The 25,218-nt window shown below is 40.5% G+C and overlaps 1 protein-coding gene across 2 annotated transcripts in view; it reads left to right on the top strand.

The window, feature by feature from the left end:
• The first annotated feature begins 1,103 nt into the window (after positions 1 to 1,103).
• Positions 1,104 to 25,218, top strand: part of SOCS5 (suppressor of cytokine signaling 5) — a 28,945-nt gene continuing 4,830 nt past the window's right edge. Inside the window, exon 1 of one of the 2 annotated variants that reach the window (XM_033144916.1) lies at positions 1,104 to 1,364. The gene's annotated coding sequence lies outside the window, so the exon portion shown is untranslated. The remainder of the gene's footprint in view (positions 1,365 to 25,218) is intronic. The other variant, XM_033144915.1, reaches the window with a different exon arrangement.

Genomic DNA, 25,218 nt, shown 5'->3' on the forward strand with positions numbered 1-25,218 from the left:
TTGTGTGTTTCCAGGAGCACGGATTGATACCACCGCTTTCTTACTACATGTTAATAAACTTCTATTTCCTGTTAGAACAAGGCATGGCCCACTCTCTGGCTTCCAAAAATTGGGGAAGTCCTACAAAGGAATGTCCTCCATCCCATTTGCCAACTACCCCAGTAGATATTTGCGGGTGTCTCCCTAAGAATGAAGGTCGCTTGTGCAGCGTTTCCCGAACTTGGGTTATCCAGATTTTTTGGACTACAATTCCCATCATCCCTGACTACTGGACCTGCTAGCGAGGGATGATGGGAGTTGTAGTCCGAAATCATTTGGAGACCCAAGTTTGGGAAACATTGCATTATGGCAGTTTCGCACGGTAACTGCTCGTTTACCACGTAGTCGTCCCCTTAATAAAGCAAGACCCCGTTCCCACAAAACGCGGTCTTCCCGCTGCCAAGAACTGGGGGGAAAAAACTATCGCCGGAATCGTTTCATTTCACTTTCCCCGTCGCAGTGCACCATGGGATATGCCAACGATTTCTGCAAGACTTCCCGGGCCCCTCCAAGAGGGCAGTGTTACGCTTTCAGGTTTATTAAACAAGTCATTTACGAGGCTTACTCCTTCGTAACCATCCGTGCATGAAGGAAACCGTTTCTCCTAAAAAAATAAAAATATCACCGTCCTTCCGGTCAGCCGTGCCCCATTCCAAAATGGGCGCTGAAGCGACACCCGTCTTACTGCCCGGGCAATCTGCCCTCAGCCTACATGGTCAGTGGGGGAGAGAGAGAGCACGATTAAGAGAGAGAGAAAGGGAGGGAGGGAGGAGTGGGCGTGGTTTGCATATTACTTATTCCCACGATCGGGGATTGGCTGCCTCGCTTCTAATCAAGGGGACATCGAGAAGGCCGCGTTGCTACGTTTCTCTCCAGGCCTGCTCCCCGCCTCAGCCGAGCTTAACGGTTGGCCGGGGGACGCGAGGCTGCCCTTTCGTTGCGATTGGCTTCGGCGCCGTCACTCCACCCTTTCGCCCGCCCCCCCGTCTCCCCAGCCCCATCCTCCTCCTCCTCTACAGTGTCTCTCGGCTCGCTCGCTCGCTCGCTCGGTGGCTGCCTGGCTGGGCCTGAGGCAAGAGCCGTTTCGCAGGCCGCGTGAGGGGAGGGGGCTCCGCTCTGCTGCCGCCGCCGCTGCCGCCTCTGCGACAGGCCGAGCGCGCTCCGGGGTGATGCTAGGACCCAGGAGGGAGCCGGCGCGGCGCTGAGGAGGAGGCAGAGAGATGCGCCGGCCTTCCAGCACCGCCAGCCTCCGCGGCCGCCTCCAACGGCCCTGAGCCGCCGCTTAGTAGGTGAGCCCGGCTGGGCGGACTAGACCGAGGGCGAAGGTAGGGGGGTCGCCGAGAGAGGAGAAGAGGGAGCGGGGAGGCCTGACCGGCCGGCCCAACAACCCACCCTTCCCCTCAGCAAGGCCCTGCCTTTGAGAGGGCGACATGCCTGGGCTGCCACTTCCCGCCCCCGCAGGGAAATGGTAACGGGACGGGAGGGAAGTGGGCAAAACATGCCCCCGCCCGCCCCCCCAAATTAAAAAATGCAAAGGCTTTGCAGCTTAAGGGGCATAATTCTCCTGACTGTACCGTGGCCATGAAAGATAAACTTTATACTGCAGAACGCCGCCTTTCATTCATTCGTTTTGCAAGTTTGAAAGGTGAGGAGGGGGCTTAATGTGAAATTGCCGCCTTGCTGCCTCTGGTCTTGAGCACGAAGGGGCTGGAGGAAGACGTAAGCTGGGGTGGGCGGAACTGCACAAATATCCTTTCCTCCGTTTTGCTGACTGACGAGTCCGTTTTTGTATTATATTTATTGGTGGTAGGTGGGGGTGGCCGTTATTTTTGTGGCCTCTGAAGCCTTGATCTGCGCGGTTGGTGTGGGAGTGAGTTGCAGTCAGATGCATGTCAAGATTTAAGCAGGACTCGTTAGTACGGTTTTCTTAGGACTCTCCTATAAATGTCCAGGTTTTCCTTGCTTTGAAATTCAATATCGGCAAGTGTACTCCAGCCAGTTTCTTCAGAGCTGGTAGCACGCTTTCCCCAGAGGTGGTTATGGTTGTTCCAGGGGTGGGTCCTGCAGTGGATAGGTGCCCATTCCATCGTTAATAGTAGCCTGTTCTTTACTTAAAATCACCCCAAGCCTTATTGACTTGTTCAGATACTGCATTAGATGAGTTAACAATCATTGCAACTGATAACTCAATATATAATATTGTTATCAAGTAGTAGGGTATGTAAGAAATGGTTGTAATGAGTAGATAGTACAAAGGAATGAAAAATCCACCCAAATGTAAGGAGCTGGTTTATACTGGTTAAAGCTATTACCCTGTCAAGCCCAGATTTCTTATTTAGTCTAGCAGCAGCTTGGAGAATTTGTCCCTTTCCCAGGTTTGCTGAGATTATTTAGCCAGCACTTTAGTACTGTACACAAAAAGCATGGGCTTTGGCACTGAGATCTAGTTGCTCCCTATTGTGGTTCTGTGCTTGACAGGATTGGTCTTCTATTGTATTCTTCTCAGCCATGGATAGACTGAAGGTGACTTCAGATGTGATGGATTTTGTGCCCCTAAGCCCTGCGGTGTAGGGAGAAATGTGCATATAGAAATGTGTGTATACAGTGATTAAATATAACAAACTGGATGTGTATGAACTTGAATGGGGAGGCTGCAGCCATTTTCAATGGCATGGGTCTGTGATTGTTGCACACCACTACATGCAGGTAGGTAGCCGTGTTGGTCTGCCGTAGTCAAAACAATAAAAAATAAAAATAAAAATCCTTCCAGTAGCACCTTAGAGACCAACTAAGTTTGTTCTTGGTGTGAGCTTTCATGTGCATGCACACTTCTTCAGATACACTGAAACAGAAGTCACCAGACCCTTATACCTGTATATAGTGAGAGGGTGGGGAGGGGTATTACTCAGAAGGGTGGAGGGAATGGGTATAATACATGCAGTTTGTATTATAGTATTATGGGTATAATACATGTATAAATACAGTATTGTATTATGGGTATAATACATGCAGTTTGTATTATAGTACTGCCTGTACAAAATTTGTCCTGCTAGAAGCAGTCTTGGATAAGTCACTTCGTTCAATCTGTCCCATTATCTGTAAGATTGATAGCACACCATACCTCAGAGTAGGGTAGTATTGTGAGAATGACAGAGTTGTTGTGTTCAAGTTCTTTGTACATGGTGCTGTATTAAAGACTGCTATATTAATGCTTAATGCAACTTTTTTGTACTATGCCCTTTTAAAATGTGGTTTTTTTTGTAGGGGGGTTACTGGGTTGTTGGTGTTTTTCTTTTGATTATGTATTTCATGGTTTTATATTATGATTTTATTCTGTAAACCGCCCTGAGACCTCTGTGTATAGGGTGGTATATGAATTAAAACATAAATAAATAACTCTACCCAGTATTATGTGAACTTTTAAAGTGAGTTAGCATGTACAGTAATCTCAGTTTAACATGAGCAATAAAGTGTGATGAAATACAAATTTATAACCAGTTTACTAACTATGTGATAGGAGAATATAATTCTTCTGTTTGATTATGTCTTCTAAATGCCACAGCACTTGCAGCAAAAATAAATGTTTAATCTGAAGTACTCTTGGTCATGTTGCCAGGTGTGTGTATTGGATACGTCTTATTTTTTAGTAAAAATAAACCTTCTGAAGTACCGGTAGGTGTGTTCTCTCCGCCCCCCCCCCATTTAATCAATCAGTTATTTTTTTATTCATAGGCCTTCTTCCAAGGTATTTCAGAATGCATTAAAATATTGCAAACATAAAATAATGATGTAAAACACAACACAACTAAAAATAGAATTGCAGCCTTGGGTTTGGAAACCAGTTATGTACTGTATATGATTATGCCTGATGTCTAGATCTAATTGCTCAGAGCCTTATAAACCAATATATTTACTCGGAAGCAGGTTCATTGATTTCATTGTGACACACTTGCATATGGACACATGAACCTGCCTTAAACTATCAGAGCATTTGTCCATCTCACTGACTATTGTCTGCTGCTGACTAGCAGTGACTTTCTAGGGTTTAAGTGTACATTGGCCTTAAGAAAGAAATAAGTAAAAATGTTGTGTCAGGAAATACGTTCCATTATAAAACCTTTGCCTTAAGACACAGTGTTTAGTCAAGCAAAATAGCTTTCCTAGTTCAATTTTATCTTTGTAGTGTATATGCATACAATACTGACTTTGGTTTTAGGTCTCTTTCACACAAGATGGCTTCACAGGCATAATCAGAAGGGAACATTATGCATGATATTTCTAGGATAAAAATATCCAGGAAATGCTTTAACCTCAAGACAACCTGAACTCTTAATGAGGAGCATGATGATTGCTTTTCTTGCAGATTACCATGCAAAATAAATTGTTCATTCTGGGTCACCTGTAGGACAGTGAAATAGAGCAATGTGGAAGTGCCCGGAGGAAATGCCCATTTGTGCAAAAACACATCCGGCTTTTTAGTCACTAAGACTTCAGTCACGAAATTCTTCGTGTGAGTGCTGGAATGTTCTACAAAATTTCATAAATTGCAAACGAAAGTTGCTCATAGACAGTAATATCTGTAGATTTGTGGAACACTTCTAATATCCTTAATTTTTTATATACACCAGTGTGTCACAATAAATTTAGGACATTACATATTCTTGAATGAAGACCCCCTGAAGAAGAGGAGGAATCTGTCATAGTGAAACGTGTTGTAGACCACCTTCCTGTGAATATCTTTCAATTTGTGAGTGTTTAGTATTGACATAGTTTTTCATTAAAGCTGCCAAAGGGGAATAGAGCTGGGCATTCTCTAAATTAACTAGGTTGCTGGGAGCCTTATGAATACTTAACACAGTAGAAATCACATTGTTTCCCTTTGTTCTCTCTGTTTACCACATGTATGTAGCTGGAGACTAGTGCTGAATTAGTCCTAGAAACATTGTAGAGAATTCAATGCAGTTGTTTTATATAACATTCGACAAGTTGTATGCAAAGTGTTTCAGATTATTTTCCTTTCAGAATTAAAAACAGTATTTCCTAGAAGGCCAGGTAATTCTGAGGAAGAGATGTGTTCAGTGGCTTGGCACTTGATATACTGTATTTAAATTTATTGAGGTCAGGCAAGTAAGTCTACACTGCTGTCCTTTTATGGTCATGTAACCGATTTTCACTCCAAATACTAAAACTATTCTGTTAATAGTTTTGGGTAGTTTTGTGCTAGCTGGATAGAAATTTAAAGGACATGAGTTGTTAGTCAAAGCAAAATAAAAAATAAAAAAATCCTTCCAGTAGCACCTTAGAGACCAACTATGAGTTGTCAGTGTTTGGCTGTTCTCATCAAAACATTCTGACTGAAAGTTTCAGGTTTAGTTCAGCTGTAACATTGAAACTTTGCTATTAAATCCTTTCTATAGCCCACCTAATATTTTAAGCCTAGTCAGCCTTGTAACAACATTTTGGGTTAGATCTGTTGATGTCTTTTATCAGTATGTGGCAAGCAAAGTTCATGTCTCTTCATGGCTGAGAAGGGATTTGAACCCACAGCCAACACACTAGCCACTAATTGGACACAAAATGTGATCCTGAGAGTAGTTACAAACTTTGATAATAGTGCTTAAAGCCAGTGTGGGATTTACATTTACATTTACCTGGTAATCAGCAGTTTGTTATTAGCAGACGTTTGGGTTGCAGAAGTTGCACCGACAGCTGGCTTGGGTGCACTTGCTACATTTCTACTTTGCTCGTTCCTAAGTCCTTCACTGCTGAATTGTCTTATTTCATGATCCTCAGTTTGTCAGAAGTAGACTGTGTATTTTAAAAGAAGCAGAATCAATGCTGATTCTCTAAATCACCCTTCTCCAATGCAGTGTCTTCCAAATGCTCCAGGCTCAATTCCAGCCAGTGTGGCCAATGGCCAGGGATGATGGCAACTGTAGTTCAGAATATCTGAATGGCACTGTGTTGAGAAAGGCGTCTCTAAACTATTTACTCTGCATTGTTACTTTAAATTCTGTGTGAGTTTGTGGCTCCTAACCATACTTCTTCCTAGAAAGTTATGCTGCAATGCTAACCCCATTTATCTGGGAGTTAGTCCCATGGATTACTTCTGAGTAGATATGACTAGGACTATTCTGTTAAAAGTCCTATTAAAGAGAGATGTTTAGAAAACAATTTCATATTAGGGTCTAGAACATTTGTACTCATTGAGCAGGGACATATACCACACATTATCATCTTGAGCCGCAGCATAAATTTCCAAACCAAAATGTTAATTTTGAAGTCCTAAGGCCAGTATTTCTGTTCATGCTCATTCTGACTTTGCATTTGGATCAAGCTGTAAGGCCTTCTAAAAAGTAAACTGCTGATAGTTTAAAGCCACAAATCCAGTGCACACTTTGAAGCAAATTCCATTGAGTAAAGCATTTCCCTCTAAAACAGGTATGTGGATTTTGTGTTAATTTACCTAAAATGCCTATTTTACAGGGCCAGATAACATGGCACCGTATATGCTCATATTTTTGTCACTTGCCATGAAGCAAAGCCTCAAACCACTTTGTGTTGTCTTTTTTCATTCCTATTCTGGATGCTTTCCTCCATGTCCTTTTTTGGCTTTGGAAATGGCCTTGCAACTTTCTCTTTTCCTACCTTTTTTAAAACAAACATTCACTATTACTTGTCCTACTTGTTTAGTTGACCTCTGTTGGCATTTCAAACAGTGTTTTATACTTTTTGGTTTGACTTACACTACTGAGTAATCAGAAGTTTGGATTATCGAAAATAAAGGCAGGAACATCCGGTCATGCTTGGTTAGTTGTTAGTGCCATTGAAATTGTTATGCCTAAATAGGTGCAACATGGCAAACCTGCATCTTTAAATTGTATTTTCCTTATTTTAAAAAAGATGCTGAAACTAACAAACATTTAGACTGCCTTGGTAATACTATATGAAGCAGGCAGCTTTTCCAGTGACTGTTGGACAACCCAAGTAATTGGATTCATTAGGACTGGTTGTTACAGTTCTTTCTTCCAGGTCATTCCACGACAAATCACCTGGTGCCATGGGCTCTCACAACTCAGATTTTCTTCAAAAAAAATTATGTGTAGATACCTATGAGCTAAGCTCAAAATAATCTTTTAAGATTTTTTTGGTCCATATTAATTATATTTTGGATGATAGGTCTAATGATATTACACTGGCGTGGCAAAGTTTCTTTCAGAAGTTATAAGAATCAAAGATCATCATGTTTGAGATGAAACAAAATGACCACCTCGGTTTCTCTATCTTGCATGGTTGGCTGTCTCAATTGTATTTTGTTCTGAAATTGTTCTACAGGTCTTTGGACCGCAATAAAAATTTATACATAGAATATGCAGAAATGGGGAAACTCACGGGAAAACTCAGACAATGATAATGAAGACTTTAAAAAAGACTGGGAACCATTTATGATGTATCTACAGAAATATTGTAAAGAAATAGACTCACTGGCAGGGTTTGATTAAACACTTACAAGTAAGAAAATAAGTTTAAAGGTCAGGAAATAATAATATGGAATGTAATTCAGTGCAAGATGTAATTATGAAAGAAAATTTGGTATAAAAATGAAAAGAATTTAAGTATATTGAGGTATATGATCATAAAAATATGACAAAAATTAAGCAGAAGTCATATTTAAAGAACCAGAAGGGGAAGTTGATGGAAGTCATGGGGAGGTTTGTTTATTTTTCTTTTTTGTTTATATGACAAACGTTACATTGTGTTATTTGGTTGAATATTAAATTGTAAAATCCAATATTATATATCACCAGCATCATTGACCATATTACATGTATGGGAAATAAAATAGCTTTGACCATATCATTGCAGGAGTGTTTTACACAATAAAATGAACAAGGGCTCTGAGACGTATTTTGTTTTTATTAAATAATCAATAAAACTTAATTTTTAAAATATATCAGATGACATTGTAACATAAGGGGTACAATTTAAACTATTCTCAAGAATGTGTGAGTTATTTCAGGCTCAAAGAGACCTTAAACCTGTACAAAAATAAATAAATAAAAATTGTAAAAAATGTACTTCAAAATCTATTTTATAACCACAAAAACACCCTTCTTATTTTTAAAACATAACAAGTACATGGTTAGCCAATTCTACAACAAAAGTATTAAACATGTGTTAGTTGTGGTTTGCGTGCTATGGCTTATCAAACCTACCGGGAATAAAATGACAAAAATTCACTTTGAATGGTCAGTGACCCTTTTCTGTGGCACTTAAGACCATTTTTATACCTTATTTTGAAAGAGACCACAATTAGCTTTATTTTGATACCAAAATAAGCCCAATTAGTTGAAAAATAAGTGAAACAGGAGGTTTTTTCTACACCGCAGAAATTCAATTAGCCTAAATCACATGAAAATCAAAATTTTCAACAAATTCTCCTGTGCCCAGTTTTGGACCAAAAAATCTTAAAATATTATTTTGAGCTTATCTCATAGGTATCTACAAAAAAGGAAGAAAATCTGAGTCGTGAGAGCACGGTTGACTATTAAAATCAGGTGATTTGGCGTGGAATGACTCTTCCAATCAAAATGGAAGAGCTGGTCCAGTATTCTTGACTTCTATGGGATAGGTCTTCAGTTTATTTAACCGAGTCTCTCTTTATGGGTAACTGTTATGTAATGCATAGTTGCCAAGTAACACCAATTAATATTTTATGTACAGGCTTCATTTTGGTAGTAATGGTTATTAACTCAGTTGAGCGCTAGGCCTAAATTAAGTCACTTATAGAAGATGTATGTTCTTTAAAAAGTGATTTATTTTGAATTGAATACATTTTAATTTTAGTAATGCAGTGACTGCAGCAGTAGTCTGGAGGGTAGTATTCAACTTACGTTTTGCTCAGAATAGACCACTGAAATTAATGAACATTACTAAGTTAGGTCCACTAGGTTTACTCTGATTAAAACTCAGGGTGACAAATGCTATATTTTGGGTCAACCTGGAATTCTGGTGTGCCAAGTCCACTGCAGTTTTTAATATATATCTTATGTACCGATGCCCAAAAGAGGCTGTGCCACTCTATAACCTTTGGGCAATTTAGAAATTTTTGGCTCCGGCATGACCGAGAAAGCTGCTCACGCAGCAAATGTGAAAAGAAAGAAAAGGGGTGGGTGGGGGGGAAAGTAAAGGGACTGAGGGGATGAGAACATAGAAGGGGAATTGAGGGAATGGAAAAATGAAAGTTAAACATCCAGCTTTAATATAAGGTTTTCATTTGAGTTGCTCAGCACTTTCAAATATATTAACTAACAATAGTGTGTACTGTTACTGGTCCCAGTGTTCAAGTAAATTTCTAGCTACATAAGAAAACTATTCTACTTAATTGAACAGCAGCTTCAGTACAGTATTTGAATGAAACCATGTAAAACCCCATATTTCCAGGTCATCTATTCAACTCTTTGCAATAAGAATGGAGGTTTAAGCCATACTTTAACAGATTAAAACCCAATATGCTCTTAGAAACCTCAAGAGAAAGGGCGTCTATAACTTCTCAGGGCAAATTGCTCTGGTTTGCTTGGTTTTAAATTTCCATAATGCTCCTTAGCAAAGCTTTCTTATCTGCATTCTGGGCATAGATTTTTATTTTCATGTGATTATTTTTGTTACAAGCTGCCCAGAAAGTTTTGTTAAAGGGAGCCATATAAACAATAAATCAGTAATAAATAGATGTATGTCTGATCTTTAAAAAAGAAATTTTAGGTACCGTAAATAACTCTAGTTCAATTATATTAAGAAGTGCAGCATCTCTTTCTATACACAGAGTATGATAGAATCAGTAGCAAGTTCTAATGTAATCTTAGCTGGTTTAATCAAGTAAACTATACGGGTATTCTCCCAGCAGGTGAGTTCTTCCAGAAATCTTGTCCCCATGTAAATGCTGTTGATTCACTACAGTGCCAAAATATATTCTTAAGAAGAAAATTTATCTTCTGTCAAATTTAAAATACTGTAATGCAGTTTTTGATAAGGAACCCCTCCTCCAAAACTATGAATTTTTTCATGATCGGGTAGTGGGTTTTTAAAAAATGAAAATAGTTGACTGATTTGGAAGCAGCTGTTTGAAAGCTTTTCACATTTATGTGTTTGAAAAATACTTATAAGCACTAGCCTGGGAGTGGGATCCTGTCGGATTTCTCTGTAAACATGTATAGGATTGGGGGTGCAAGGCTTAAACTATAAATTACCAGTAGGCTTCTAAATAGGCAGTAGTCTGGCCATCATGCTGTGATAAGTAAGAATTAAGCTTTAGAAAAGCATAATATTTTTGCTTTCAGCCCACAAATGACTAATACAGGTAAACTGTGGGCAGGCAGGCTAGTAAAAATAGAATCATAGAATCATAGAGTTGGAAGAGACCACAAGGGCCATCCAGTCCAACCCCCTGCCAAGCAGGAAACACCATCAAAACATTGCTGACAGATGGCTGTCAAACCTGTTTGAAGACCTCCAAAGAAGGAGACTCCACCACACTCCTTGGTAGCAAATTCCACTGCCGAACAGCTCTCACTGTCAGGAAGTTCTTCCTAATGTTTAGGTGGAATCGTCTTTCTTGTAGTTTGAATCCATTGCTCCGTGTCCGCTTCTCTGGAGCAGCAGAAAACAACCCCCTCCTCTATATGACATCCTTTTATATATTTGAACATGGCTATCATATAACCCCTTAACCTTCTCTAGGCTAAACATACCCAGCTCCCTAAGCCATTCCTCATAAGGCATTGTTTCCAGGCCTTTGACCATTTTGGTTGCCCTCTTCTGGACACGTTCCAGCTTGTCAGTATCCTTCTTGAACTGTGGTGCCCAGAACTGGACATAGTATTCCAGGTGAGGTCTGACCAGAGCAGAATATAGTGGTACTATTACTTCCCTTGATCTAGACGCTATACTCCTATTGATGCAGCCCAGAATTGCATTGGCTTTTTTAGCTGCTGCATCACACTGTTGACTCATGTCAAGTTTGTGGTCTACCAAGACTCCTAGATCCTTTTCACATGTACTGCTCTCAAGCCAGGTGTCACCCATCCTGTATTTGTGCCTTTCATTTTTTTTTGCCCAAGTGTAGTACTTTACATTTCTCCTTGTTAAAATTCATCTTGTTTGCTTTGGCCCCCAGTTGTCTAATCTGTTAAGGTCATTTTGAAGTGTGATCCTGTCCTCTGGGGTATTAGCCACCCCTCCCAATTTGGTGTCATCTGCAAACTTGATCAGGATGCCCTCAAGCCCATCATCCAAGTCATTGATGAAGATGTTGAATAAGACTGGGCCCAAGACAGAACCCTGTGGCACCCCACTAGTCACATCTCTCCAGGATGAAGAGGAGCCATTGATGAGCACCCTTTGGGTTCGGTCAGTCAGCCAGTTACAAATCCACTGAATGGTAGCATTGTCTAGCCCACATTTTACCAGCTTCTTTACAAGAACATCATGGGGCACCTTGTCAAAGGCCTTGCTGAAATCAAGATAGGCTATATCCACAGCATTCCCTTCATCTACCAGGCTTGTAATTCTGTCAAAAAATGAGATCAGGTTAGTCTGACATGACTTATTTTTCAGAAACCCATGCTGACTTTTAGTTATCACAGCATTCCTTTCTAGTTGCTCACAGACCGATTGCTTAATGATCTGCTCTAGAATCTTTCCTGGTATTGATGTCAGGCTGACTGGGTGGTAATTGTTTGGGTCCTCTCTTTCCCCCTTTTAGAAAATAGGGACAACATTTGCCCTCCTCCAGTCTGCTGGCACTTCGCCTGTTCTCCAGGAATTCTCAAAGATTACTGCCAGTGGTTCTGAAATCACCTCTGCCAGTTCTATAGTGGGCTAATATTTCCCCCCCCCCCAAGTCTACAGTTTGTTTCACTCCACAAAAGCCACTAGACTAAAAATTGTAGGCTTTTCACAAGTCTTCCATATGATCACAAAAGTTGCTGGATCACCAAGTTTTACTAGCAAGTCTGTCTTTGAATACCCATACTCATTTTTTGCATATCTAGCATCATGAAAGAGAAAATCATAGTAAAAACTCCTTGTGAAATAAAATGGGTTTAGCCTGGTATCTGAAACTTAACACAGACCATCTCTGCCTGATTCCTAATGGAAGGGAGTTTATAGAGTGGGGCCCACTATGCCTAAGGCATGACTTCTTAATGACACGAGTTGTGCTTCTGATCTACAGGGGAACCACTGATAGGGTATTCACTCACTGGATCATCACCTTGTCGTGGTGAGTGGGCTTGCATGTTCCTATGACCCTTGTGAGCAAAGCCGTTGGGAATCTCGTACTCCCAGCAGGGTCACCCAAGGCGGTAAGGTCAAAGGAAAGGAGCTAGACAAAGAATGATCCAAGAACTCCTCAATGGCAGAACAGGTGGATGAGAACAAGCGGTATGTTACAACGGCTGTGAAGGTGGATGAAGTCTGCAGCAGATAAGAATTTACTGGTTGTCGTGACTACTCATGCCATCGGAACAGAACCTTACTGCGAAGACTGTGTGTTGGTCAGCGTGCACTGATCTACACACATAAACAAATTCACACACAGGTGTCTTCCAAAAACCCAACCCAAACCCAAACCCCAAAAGTCCCATGGCGATTGGCAAATGGTAATGGGGGCAGGATCGTGAAATCTGGAAGCCCCTAGTCATGAACCGCCACATGGGTGGTAGATACTGATTCAGTCGTTCTGACTTAAGGAACGAGGCAGTTGAGCAGCTCGGTAGCTGTATCCATGACTGAGCAGCCCTTTTTAGGATCCACTCAGCTCGCCCCTAGAAAAGGTGCCCTAAACATAGTCTGACTCCCTTTTTCCATGACTGAATTACCGTGGCCAGTAGGGTCATCACCCAGCGGTCATAAAAGACAATTCAACTTTGGAACATGAATAACCCCTCTGCAGCACCACAAATCCAACTCACTGGTGTAAGGTTGGAAAATGTTGATCACTTCTCCTACCTGGGCAGTTATCTTTCCACAAGGGCCAACATTGATGCTGAAATCCAGCATCGCCTGAGCTCTGCAAGTGCGGCTTTCTCCTGATTGAAATGCAGAGTGTTTGAGGACCAGGACATTGGCAGGGAAACCAAAATGCTTGTTTACAAAGCTATTGTACTACCAACCTTACTGTATGCTTGTGAAACATGGACCACTTATAAACGCCATCTCCAACTCATCGAAAGATTCCATCAACGATGTCTCCGAAAAAAATTGCACATCACTTGGGAAGACAGGTGAACTAATACCAGTGTACTGGAAGAAGCAAAGATCACCAGTGTTGAAGCAATGATTCTTCAACATCAACTTGGTTGGACTAGTCATGTTGTGCGGATGCCTGATGATCGTCTTCCAAAGCAACTACTCTATTCCGAACTTAAAAATGGAAAGCGTAATGCTGGTGGTCAACAAAAGGTTTAAAGACTGTCTCAAGGCAAATCTTTAAAAAATGAAGTATAAACACCAACAATTGGGAAACACTTGCCTGCGAGCGCTCCAATTGGAGAACAGCCTTTACCAAAGGTGTCATGGGCTTTGAAGACACTTGAACTCAGGACTCAAGGGAGAAACGTGCTAAGAGGAAGGCACGCTTGGCAAATCCACACCGTGATCAATTCCGCCCAGAAACTGTGGGAGGATGTGTTTATAGTTTATCCCAGTACTTCCCATGGGGCACTTTAAAAAAACCTGATCAATGCCCGCCCTCACTCCATTAATCTGATGGTCTCATTAAGTAAGTACTCTCTGGTTGCAGTTGGTATGCTCTTACATGAATTTAATGGTACTGACATCTGCACTGAATGGCATTCAGTCTTCAAAGTTTTCTTAACCCTCCTTCCAAAAGACCTCACCCAGCCATCCTAGTGTCTTCTTGGAGGTAAACCCATTGTGTCCAGTGAGGCTTACTTCCTGTTAATTAGGTATAGCATTACAGTATAAAAAGACTAGTTTAAGGCAAGCTTAAAGAGAGGCAGTGAAGGATAGGCGTGCCTGGCATGCTCTGGTCCATGGGGTCACGAAGAGTCAGACACGACTGAATGACTGAACAACAACAAAGGCAAGCTACATGTGATGCGCATTTCTATTGGGAGGGATGCGGGTGGCACTGTGGTCTAAACCACTGAGCCTCTTGGGCTTGCCAATCAGAAGGTTGGCCATTCAAATTTGTGTGACAATGGTGAGCTCCCGTTGCTCTGTCCCAGCTTCTGCCAACCTAGCAGTTTGAAAGCACACCAGTACAAGTAGATGGATCCGGAGAGCTGTCTGTGGACAAACACCGGCTCCCTCAACTTGCAAAGCGAGCCTTTGACCGGCCTTAACCGTCCAGGGGTCCTTTACCTTTACCTATTGGGTGGAGGAATCCTTTTTAGAGAGAGAGAGAGAGAGAGAGATGCAGAATTTTGAAAGTTGAGGGTGACAAGACTGTTTAATACTTTCCATTGCAAGCGTTTTTCTTCTCAGAATTAGCTCCATAGCCCCCGTTCTTCTTGTGAGCAAAAATATTAGGGGTGTCTGTATTCTTTCCTCTTCCTCCTCCTTGAAAGTGAGGCAGAAGCCAGAAGGGTAGTGATTTCTTAAACCAGCAAGCAAAAAAAGAACTTCACAGCTCCTCCCCATCCGTACTCTGCTCCTGATTCCAACCTCCTCTTACTGCTATTTGCTTATAAAATAAATAAGTCATGAAGATGAATGTGGGGTTGCTCATCACTTGTAGTCTCAGGGCAATTTTTCAGATTGGTTTGAAAGTTATCTTAGATGGTATCTTTCCAGCTATACTCTGTTTTAAGTAGTTGACCTTTTCAGCAGCTAATTGATAGCTCCTTGATTTCTCCCCTGCCTGGCACTAGGAGACAATGTGAGTCTGCTGCCTAAGGCAATTGGAACAAATTTCATGTTGTTTTGCCTTGATTATAAACTTTCCCATTTTCTACTGATGTGGATATGTCCATTTTGTTTGTTTGTTTTTAAACTACAGTAGTTGGTATATTGTATGTTATGAAGCTAGCGGATGCACTATAGGTACTGTATTTGGGAGGCTTTTTTTAAAAACAACAACAAAGTACTCGAATGAACATTCTTGCTGTGCAATCCTATACTTGTTTCTCAGCAGTTCAACTATTATCAGTGGGGCTTGCTCCCAGTTAAGTATGCATAGGATTGCAGCCTGATTGCACTTTATTGTCAAGTAGTAGATGAGTGAACTAGAACATACTTGCTCTCAAATTATTGCTCTCAATAAAGAGGTCATCAAGAGTTCTGCTATGCTTTGCTTGCAGGCTGAATGACCCTCTTGACTCTGCCCACCTGTTTTTTATTTTAACCATAGCAGATTACAACCTAGGAAACTTAAATATAGCAGTACAAAAAACATTATTTCAGTGACTCATGCACAGCTTTCTCGTCCAGAGCAGAATATAACTTGAGGTGTATGCACTTCCATGGAAGCAGAAAACCTTCAAGTGGGGGAGGGGGCTGATTGAAGATAGTTGTGATTCTGTCAGCTACCTTCTGAATTCTTGGATTAAGAGTCTGGCTTTAAATATTTTAGATAAATAAATAAATAAATAAATAAATAAATAAATAGCTTAGTTGAACAAACTTAGTTGGTCTCTAAGGTGCTACTGGAAAGAATTTTTTATTTTTTTTGTTTTAAATAGCTTCTGCTAGTTCTGTTATCAACATTTGTCCTGATAGCTTTTGGGAAGAGGTCACATAGGCACTAAAAGGCTATTCACAGTTGTCAGGTTTCTATCTTGGTTGATAGAATTCAACCCCTAGCATAGAATTCTGAAACATTGCTTTGAGTGCACATAGCACTTACTGAGTTCTCATTCTTATAGATTGAAACAACAGTTGTAGCTATTTCTCGCTTCTGTGACATCATTGCAGCTCATCCAATAGATACAGGCTGATAATCAGTTTTTATTTAGTAGTGGAATTCAAGGAAAACTTTCCTTATAGAAATAAAAAAAAACATTGCTTTTTGGAAAAGATCTTAAGAATAATTGTTTTATTATTTTCTGAAATTACATCACAGGTGAGGAACTTTGTTGAAAGATGGTATCTGACAAAGAATTAAAGCATTGTCATATTGGCACTTACAGCTCTGATCACAGTAGACTCTGTGTGGAAAATACTGTTTCCCCCCCAAAAAGTTAATGCTAAATTATTGAAGTAATAATATTCTTGTCTGAGAGAGTTCCTCCCCTCACCCTGTGCTGGCTGCCCTTTTCTTCCCTGCTTATTCTTCATATAATTGTTGTTACGTCTCTGCAGTGGTGTAATTTCAGTGATCACACATCTAGAACATTGATCATTTTAGAAAAATGGCCACCTGTTGACTGATAGTAAACAAAGTGGTAAACTTTCAGTGGCCAAAATCTTGCCTTTAAAAAAAAAAAAAAAGCCAGAAGTTGCCAATATTTGGTCTTTCTTTTCTGATGAACATGCAGCGCCAATGCTTTGTGGGACAGCAGAAGCCAGGTTGCATCTGTTCCCAGAACTGTAATTGATGCCTATGCATCAGGCTGATAGGATACATATCCTTATTTACACTACCATAGTCCGTTTTATCAGGTAAGGATAGCATGTTGTAGGGTTTCTATGTGCTGGCCATGATCCCTGTCTCCGTGTAGGAGACAGCTCTAGGGGACTTATTGGAGGGAGGTGATGAGCAGTTCTTCCCTTACTTTGTGTGGGTGTGGCAAAAGAAAATAACTTTTTTCCACTCTCTGCCCCTGTGCCTCCTGCAGATTCAGCAGGCACATTCTGTGCCAACTTTTAAAAGCCTGCTGAAAACCTTTATATTCTGCTATGCCTGTGCAGGCAATTAATACTACACCTCCCCCCCCACACACAATGGTCCATTTATGTTTGTTTTCAATTTCTTTTCGTTTTTAACTTGTTTTTAATTTTTTTAATTTTTAATGATTTTATAATTTGGCTTTGTGTTTTTATATTGTTGCAAACCACTGTGATATATTATTATGATACAACGGTATATAAATATTTTTTATAAATAAATGTGGGGCACTGTGTGTGTGTGTGTGTGTGTGTGTGTGTGTGTGTGTGTGTATATATATATATATATATATATATACACACATACATACATACATACATACATACATACATACATACATATAAATGTAATCTAAACACAGACAATTGGGAAACATTGGCCTGCGAGTACTCCAATTGGAGAACAGCCTTTACCAAAGGCGTCATGGATTTTGAAGACACTTGAACTCAGGACGAAAGGGAGAAATGTGCTAAGAGGAAGGCACGTTTGGCAAACCCTCACCATGATCAACTCCCTCCTCCACCAATGTCCTCACTGTGGAAGGATGTGTGGATTCAGAATTGGCCTCCTCAGTCACTTACGGACTCACTGTTAAGACCGTGTTCATGGAAGACAATCTTACTCGACTACGAGTGATTGCCAAAGTATAAGATACATAATAGTGAATTCATCCTTTGAGTATGAATCCTTGTGTAGCAGCATCCACATACAAGGAAGGTATCAGTGGATTTGGGAGGGGCCTGTGTTTTTTCAGAAGTGAAAAACAAAAGGGGGAAAGACATGGAGGAGAATTCAGTGAAGACTGAGTATGTTCATTTGCAACACAATACTGAGTGTCTGGGGAGGAAGGGAAAATGGAAAAACAGTGTGGGTGGGGATTCAATGGATTATTCTGGAAAATGACATGACTGATTAAAATCCTGCAAAGCTGCCTTCCGCACTGCAACATTAATTGCAGGTCCCACACGCACAGTTATGTTAGTGAAAGTCACAGCTGTGAGGTTAGGGCAAATGCTTTTGTGAGACGAATGAAAGTTGTGTTTTATTTTCACAGTTCAGATATTTATTGACTACATTCACATAAGTGATACGAGTCATTATGTTACTTTTATTTTGGTTATATTAAATGTTATTATTCTAATCACTAAATCACACTTGCTTCTAGGGTTCTTCTGCTATGGGGCAGCTGTATAAATTAAGTAGGTAAATAAATATGAGGAAAGCAAAATGCCACTTAGAGAAGGATCTGAAATATTTTCCTTGCAGTTTGCATTTGTTTTATTCTGGATTGTTTTATTTGATGTTCTAATGTTTTGTAAACCACTTTGAATTTTTTTCTTTAAAATATAAAGCAGTACAGAAAATAAATTAATAATAACTGCCACTGCAAAAAGGGTGCCTAGACATACCATTGTGGCAAACATAATATGGGTTTAAGGTGCCATTTGGCGATTAGCTTATATATGAGTTTCTAACAGTGCTTGAAATTATGAAATGTAATGAGTGTATTGGTCTACTACTGAACTACTAGTTTAGTGGCAAAGGAACTGAGCTTGAATCAAGACTCATACTTGAATTTTGCTTCTGCCATGAACTTACTAGGTGGCCATGGGCACGTTCTCAGTCTTATTTCCCCCATAAACAGTGGGGGCAGGGGGTGTTTCACAATATTGACTTAACTCACAGAATTGTTGTAAAGCTCCCAATTTTGGGAGGTAAGTGGAGAAAAAGTGGAAGCCAAATTGTCTGCTCTAGAGTCCTTTAGGGTAGAGGTTAACATTTTATATCTAAAACAAAAATACTGTAACTTTGGAAACAAAAACTCTAAAATGCAAGCTGATCAGATTTTTTAAAAAGGTTGCCCTTAGAAGAGTGCTACACAAATATTTGGCATTTTTCAATACTAAGAAAAAGACACATCTGAATTATTTAAGACATCTTATTTGGACTTATACAGTCCACTGTCAGCATCTTTGTTTGCTATCAATGAATATTAAACTAAACTTCGTTTACTACAGTTAGAAATGTAGTCTTTGAATAAATCTATTGAATTGGAGGAAGTGCAAATGACTATTTTAAAAAACTAAAAGGATACAAAGTACTGGGAGGTGACGGTTTTACAGGAGCATTCTTTAAACATTTTTACAATGAATTACCGGGTATATCCCCATCTAGCCAGTTGTTGAATGAACTTCTTTCAGGGGAACTTCCACTGCATTCCAGGCATCAATCTAAAACAACAGTACTACTGAAAGTTGAGGAAAAACCTTGACCTAGTGGAATCATATTGTCCAATTAGCCTGTTAAACCAGTATGCTAAGCTGTATACAGGCATTTTAACAAACTGGTTAAATATGCCCTTTGTCCCCACTTTCATTTGCCTTGTCTATTGAAACATTGGTAATAGTAATTACCGGTAGAAACAATGTGAATGTAAAAAGGTAAAGGGACCCCTGACCATTAGGTCCAGTCGTGGATGACTTAGGGGTTGCGGTGCACATCTCGCTTTATTGGCCAAGGGAGCCAGCTTCCAGGTCATGTGGCCAGCATGATTAAGCTGCTTCTGGCAAACCAGAGCAGCGCATGGAAACACTATTTACCTTCCCGCTGGAGCTTGGTACCTATTTATCTACAGGTACTTGCACTTTGACATGCTTTCAAACTGCTAGGTTGGCAGGAGCAGGGACCAAGCAATGGGAGCTCACCCCGTCGCGGGGTTTCGAACCACTGACCCTCTGATTGGCAAGCCCTAGGCTATGTGGTTTAACCCACAGTGCCACCTCCCCAGCGCCACCCGCGCGAATGTAAAAAGTGTAAAAAACAACAACGTACAATGCATACTTTTATCCTTTCTTTGCCAGTGACATAGCTCTCATGTTATCAAAACCAGAATTGGCATTACGTGAAATTATCTAAGAATTGAATAATTTTGACAGTGGCAGGCCTACACATAATGAAACCAAATATGAAATTATGTTCTGTATGCGGATGATGCCGCACTCCTAGCTAGATCCCCTATTGGGCTGAGGAGAATGCTACAAGTTCTATGAATACTGTGAACAACATGAGCTTCAACCAAACTATACCAAGACCAAGATTATGGTCTTCTCCGCCCGACTGAAACTCCACCTATGGTCGATGAACGGGATTTCCCTAGAGCAGGTTAACTGCTTTAAATATCTGGGACAAATAATTCAATCAAACAGATCTTTTCTGGCCCATAGAGACTATATAACTGCTAATGCATCTAAAGCCGGTACACAGATTAGATCTCTATATGCTAAAAGCCAGGCTCAATCAGTGAAAGTTGCCTTGAGACTTTTCCAAATGAAAGTCCTCCCTCTTCTTTTGGTGGGCACTTTCTTAGAGCCATCCTTAGGATCCCCCCCTTGGTGGCCGGCGCGGCTATGAGACTTGAGGTCGGCTGGCAAGCTCTACGATATGTGGCCTTGAAGACGAGGCTTTGGCTATGGCTCAAGCTTTGTTTTAAGCCAGTGGGCATTGCCCCCTTGACATTGAGGGATGATTTCCAGTCATTGTGGGAAAGGGAGGTCATAAAAGAGGTTCAGTCCTGTGGATTGTCACACCTCTACCTGGAGTCTATGACATACAATCAAGCTAGAACTGCAATCTTCCGGAGATTGAGTGATATTGCCAGACAAGAGGACAGAGCACAGGGATGTTTCTAGGGGACCAGATATATCAAATGACACCAGCCCCTTATCTCACAGAAATCCACTACGTGGAATACCGCAGACTCCTTACAGCAGCTAGACTAAACGCCCTTGATTCTGCGGTATTGCGGGGAAGGTACAAGGGAGTTCCACACATCCAGAGAACCTGTCATTGTACTATGGGCATGGTTGAGTCTACCAAACATATTCTTCTGACTTGTCCTCTCTATGTAGAACTCAGGCAAAACCTTATAGCTCCACTTGTACGTCAATTTAGCTTTCTATCCAGAGAAAGACAGGTTTTAAACTTACTGAACAATGCCACAAGAAATACAGCCTCCCAGGTGGCTAAATTTCTTTTTTTAGCTTTTAAGCGTCGTAAGATTTTAATTGATTGTATCAATATGGGGCTATCTGTTTAGCTCCATTCCATTGTGGGTTGTTTTTCCCTTTTTCTCTTCAAAGTTCCTTCAGAGGTTTTTAATTCTGTACAAATGTATTTTTTTCTGACTGACGGTCAAATAAAAGAAAATGTATGTAATATGAAATTATGTATACTGGGGTCCTCACACAGTCTCAAGTTTTCATACAAAGTATTGTGGGGGCTCAAAAGCTGAAATACCTGGGAATATTCATAACAGAAAACTTGTACTCTTTAAGTAAAGCAAATTTTGAGCCCTTGTTAGGCAGGAACTGAAATCCTAGGAGGGTCTAAACCTTTCTTGGTTGGGCCACATTGTGTCTGTGAAGATTTTAATCCTCCCACATTTCTCTATTTCAGGTCCTGCAAATAATAATAGGAACACGGGTGGCGCTGTGGTCTAAACCGCTGAGCCTCTTGGACTTGCTGATTGCAAGGTCAGCGGTTCAAATCCGCACAATGGGGTGAGCTTCCATTGCTCTGTCCCAGCTTTTGCCAACCTAGCAGTTCAAAAGCACACTAGTGCAAGTAGATAAATAGGTACCGTTGTGGCGGGAAGGTAAATGGCGTTTCCGTGTAGTCTGGCACTTGTCATGGTGTTCCATTACACCAAAAGCAGTTTAGTCATGCTCACCACATGACCCAGAAAGCTGTCTGTGGACAAACGCCGGCTCCCTCGGCCCGAAAGCGAGATGAGTGCCACAACCCCATAGTCGCCTTGGACTGGACTTAACCTTCCAGGGGTCCTTTACCTTTCACCTTTCTCCTTAATAAGTATAATGCCTTAACAACAAGTTTGGTAGAGATTATGGGGTAAATTCATTCATAGTGGAAAGAAAGCTTGGTTATAGGTAGTGGCATGTTTCTGTGCTTTGCTTCATAGACTCTTAGATCTCCTTAGAAACGGAAAGAGAAACTCCAGGGTCCTGTAGGACCTTTCTTTTTAACTATGGAGTAAGACAGATTGGCCCCATAATGACTGTGCTGTGCTTCCAATGCATAGCACAGTTATGTGAATAACCCCCAGCTTCAAGGTTAGGTGGAAGACTAGGGCTTACGTTTGTGGTTGGTGGCTAGTGGCCCCTGTGAATTGTGGACCCCTGCCAGTTGACATAGCATATTGGGCACCAATGTCTTTTCAGGCTGTGCTCTGTCAAAGTATATTATGCCTTTACAGTTTCAGTTTTATTTCAAATTCATTGTTTCCAAGCTGAGCCCATAGTATCCATTTTCTTCCTGTGTTTTTCTATTGGGCTGAATTCTGTGAACTTTGGAAATCTGTTCACTTTGCAGCATCATTATCTTAGTCATCAAATAACTACTCTTAGTGTGCTGTCAAAGCCTAATGTGGTTGTAGTGGGGAACCATTTTTGTATGTCTGTGTATGTATTCTAGGTGTTTGTATGATAATCAATCTATTATATACTTATTAAATAGTTGAATGTATTGATAATTATTGTTTTGAATTTAAGTTGCTTGGAGACCTTTTAGGGAACAGGCAACTAATAAATCACAACATATGCACTGCTCACAAGTAACAAGGAGAAACTGATTAAGTGCTGGGGAGGGAGGATGAATGGTGAATCACAATGGTATTGATTAGACTGACTCAATAAGAGTTTGTCTTTGAAATGGCCCTGTTGCTAGGGGGAAGCTGCCTGCTCAGCCAATACCTTAATGGAAGGTTGATCACAATTTACAGTTGCAGAAACTAGAAACATTCAGCTCTAGTTTTCATTTTAAGAGGAAGTATGGGGTAGATAGAAAACCCTGTCTTTTTAAAAATATCTCTCTTTATTATTTAAAAAAAATACAAATACACAAATACACAAACACACAAAATAAACATATACATTTACATACTACTATCCTTTTTCTTTTTACTGACAAATTCTCATACCTCCAATTATCCTCATTGCATTTAATACTATTATATTTGTATAGCGTACAGTTATAGATTTCATTTACAAATCATATTTTTTCATCCTTTAAAGTACTAAATAGAAATTCAAGGATTCAAGGAGAAAACCCTGTCAAAGCAGCAGCGTTTGTGCCATTTGCCCACCCAATGTGGCTCCCCAGTTACCGGTAATTTGTTCTCCGTGGATCCCAACCACACAAAAATGGCATGCATGATACACTGATGCAGACGTCTGGCTGACATACTGTGCTTCCCCTACCTTCTCTAAACCACTTTGACATGTTGGCAGGGTTGCCCACCTGTGAATCCCCTGACATCACCACCACCGCCATCATCATTTATTTGTATGCTGCCTTTCCATAGTTAAAGCGATGCTCAAGGCTGCTTACAACTTGAAAATATTTACATAATCACAAACACAACAAAAGTCATTTATAAATAAAACACATCAAAAAGTACACAACCAGTCAATTTTCACACAAATCATAAAAGATCTGAAAATAAAGATACAAAGTATTAATACCCATAACAGTAACACAAGCCCCCAAGCAATACCCCAAACCTGTTCAGCAGCCTCAGCTTTTGTGACTGGAGTCAGTCAGGGCCCCGCCCTCTCAGGCTGGGTGGGAGAAGTCCAGCAAGGCAGGGAGCAGGAATCCCAGGACTGGCAAGGCATCAGGTGATCAATTTTACCTTTGCAGTGCAGCTTGCATTCAAGCAGCTTTGCAAAGGAAGGTCCCAGCCCATAGAAGTGGCGCTTGGAAGTTACAGCTGATCAGCACTGTCCTTCAACCTCCATTTTTGGCAAGGCTTGGCTGCACTCAAGAGTTTCTGATCGGGAACCCTGGAGTGTAGCCAATCCCAGTGGGACATTAAGTCACTGGTGATCAACCTGCAATTAGTACTGACTTCAAGTCCCCCTTTCAACATGGCTCTAATTGGGGGCTTCTGAGTGGGACCAATGCCACCCAAAAGGGGTTTGCATTTGGTGCCAGATCTAAAAAGTACCAAATACAAACCTTGCTTGCCAAGGAGCAATTGGGAACACATTTTAAGGCTCCCTGTGGTTCCTGTGCACCACCCGTGTCTTTATCTTTACATATATGATGTCATGTGGGGTTGATGGATGTGACTTGGGGAAAATAGGATTGTGGCCCAAATTAGGATGCCTGCTGGGCCTAATTAGGCTGAAGGCTCCCCGCTACTGCTCTAATGCATAAAATGACTATAAACAGATACTAGATGAGCATCTGTCAAATAACAATGTTAAGCGTGGGACAACCTGATGGTGTAGTGGGTCAAGAACAAAATCTGCTGTATTACAATGTTATATCATTTTAATGGCAACTACAAAAATTGCTTACCTGGAAAACTAATCTTAGAAAAGGGATGTATATTTAGTAGTATTTTGATGTTGAGCAGCAGCTGGGGGAGAAGCAGGCAGCCAGCTCAAATGATCAGCCAACTCAGATCACCAACTGCTTTGTGGGTCATCGTTCAGAATTGTTGCTTCAATGTACTTGCAGATTGACAGGAATCTTTTCACAGAATTTGCTAATAATTTCAAGAATATTATGGATCCTGTTGTTTTTAGCTCTGCCATCGCATTCTCATAGCTTTGATATTTTCTACTCAAATGTCCAGTGTTGCAGAAAGACTCCTATTTTTAAACATAATTTTTTGTGGTACATTACTATGAAACTTTCTGTTAGTGTACACCTAAAAAGCTAGTAAGCTGAATTTTAAAAAGTACTAGTTACAGATAATCCAAAATTTTTATCTTGTTGTGTAACTTTATCCCTTACTAAAGGTGAGAAATCTAAATGAATATGAATTCCCAGTTTAATTGGGAACAGTAGCTGAATAACCTCACTATGGAGGTTATATGAGCATGCATGTTATGCTACATTTTGTAGTATTTCTATCTATTTGCAGAAAAGAAGGCCTATGAAATGAATATTTTAATAAGGAAAGGGTGACACTAATGTTTCTTCCCCAGTTTCAACCTTATACATACACCTGTCCAAAGCCTATCCTATTTCTAAAATTATAACTGAAACCTATGCACTCCATTACATAGAATATAATAAAAACAGAAGTGTTCATTATAAATAGAAAATCCTAAATATTTTGGGTGCAGAGTATTTAAACAATTTGTTTTATTGCAAGCTACCATGAGGGCTTCATTGGAGTATATAAGGGGGAGGGATAAAAATATAAACTTTCCCCCTTAGCTTCTCATTTTGTTAATGAGTTGTCTTAATAAGTGTTCAGAAACTCATTTTGCGCCTCTCTATTCAGCAGGTGACTTGAC

The sequence above is a fragment of the Lacerta agilis genome, chromosome 3, assembly GCF_009819535.1.
Source record: "Lacerta agilis isolate rLacAgi1 chromosome 3, rLacAgi1.pri, whole genome shotgun sequence".
NCBI classification, from domain to species: Eukaryota; Metazoa; Chordata; class Lepidosauria; order Squamata; family Lacertidae; genus Lacerta; species Lacerta agilis.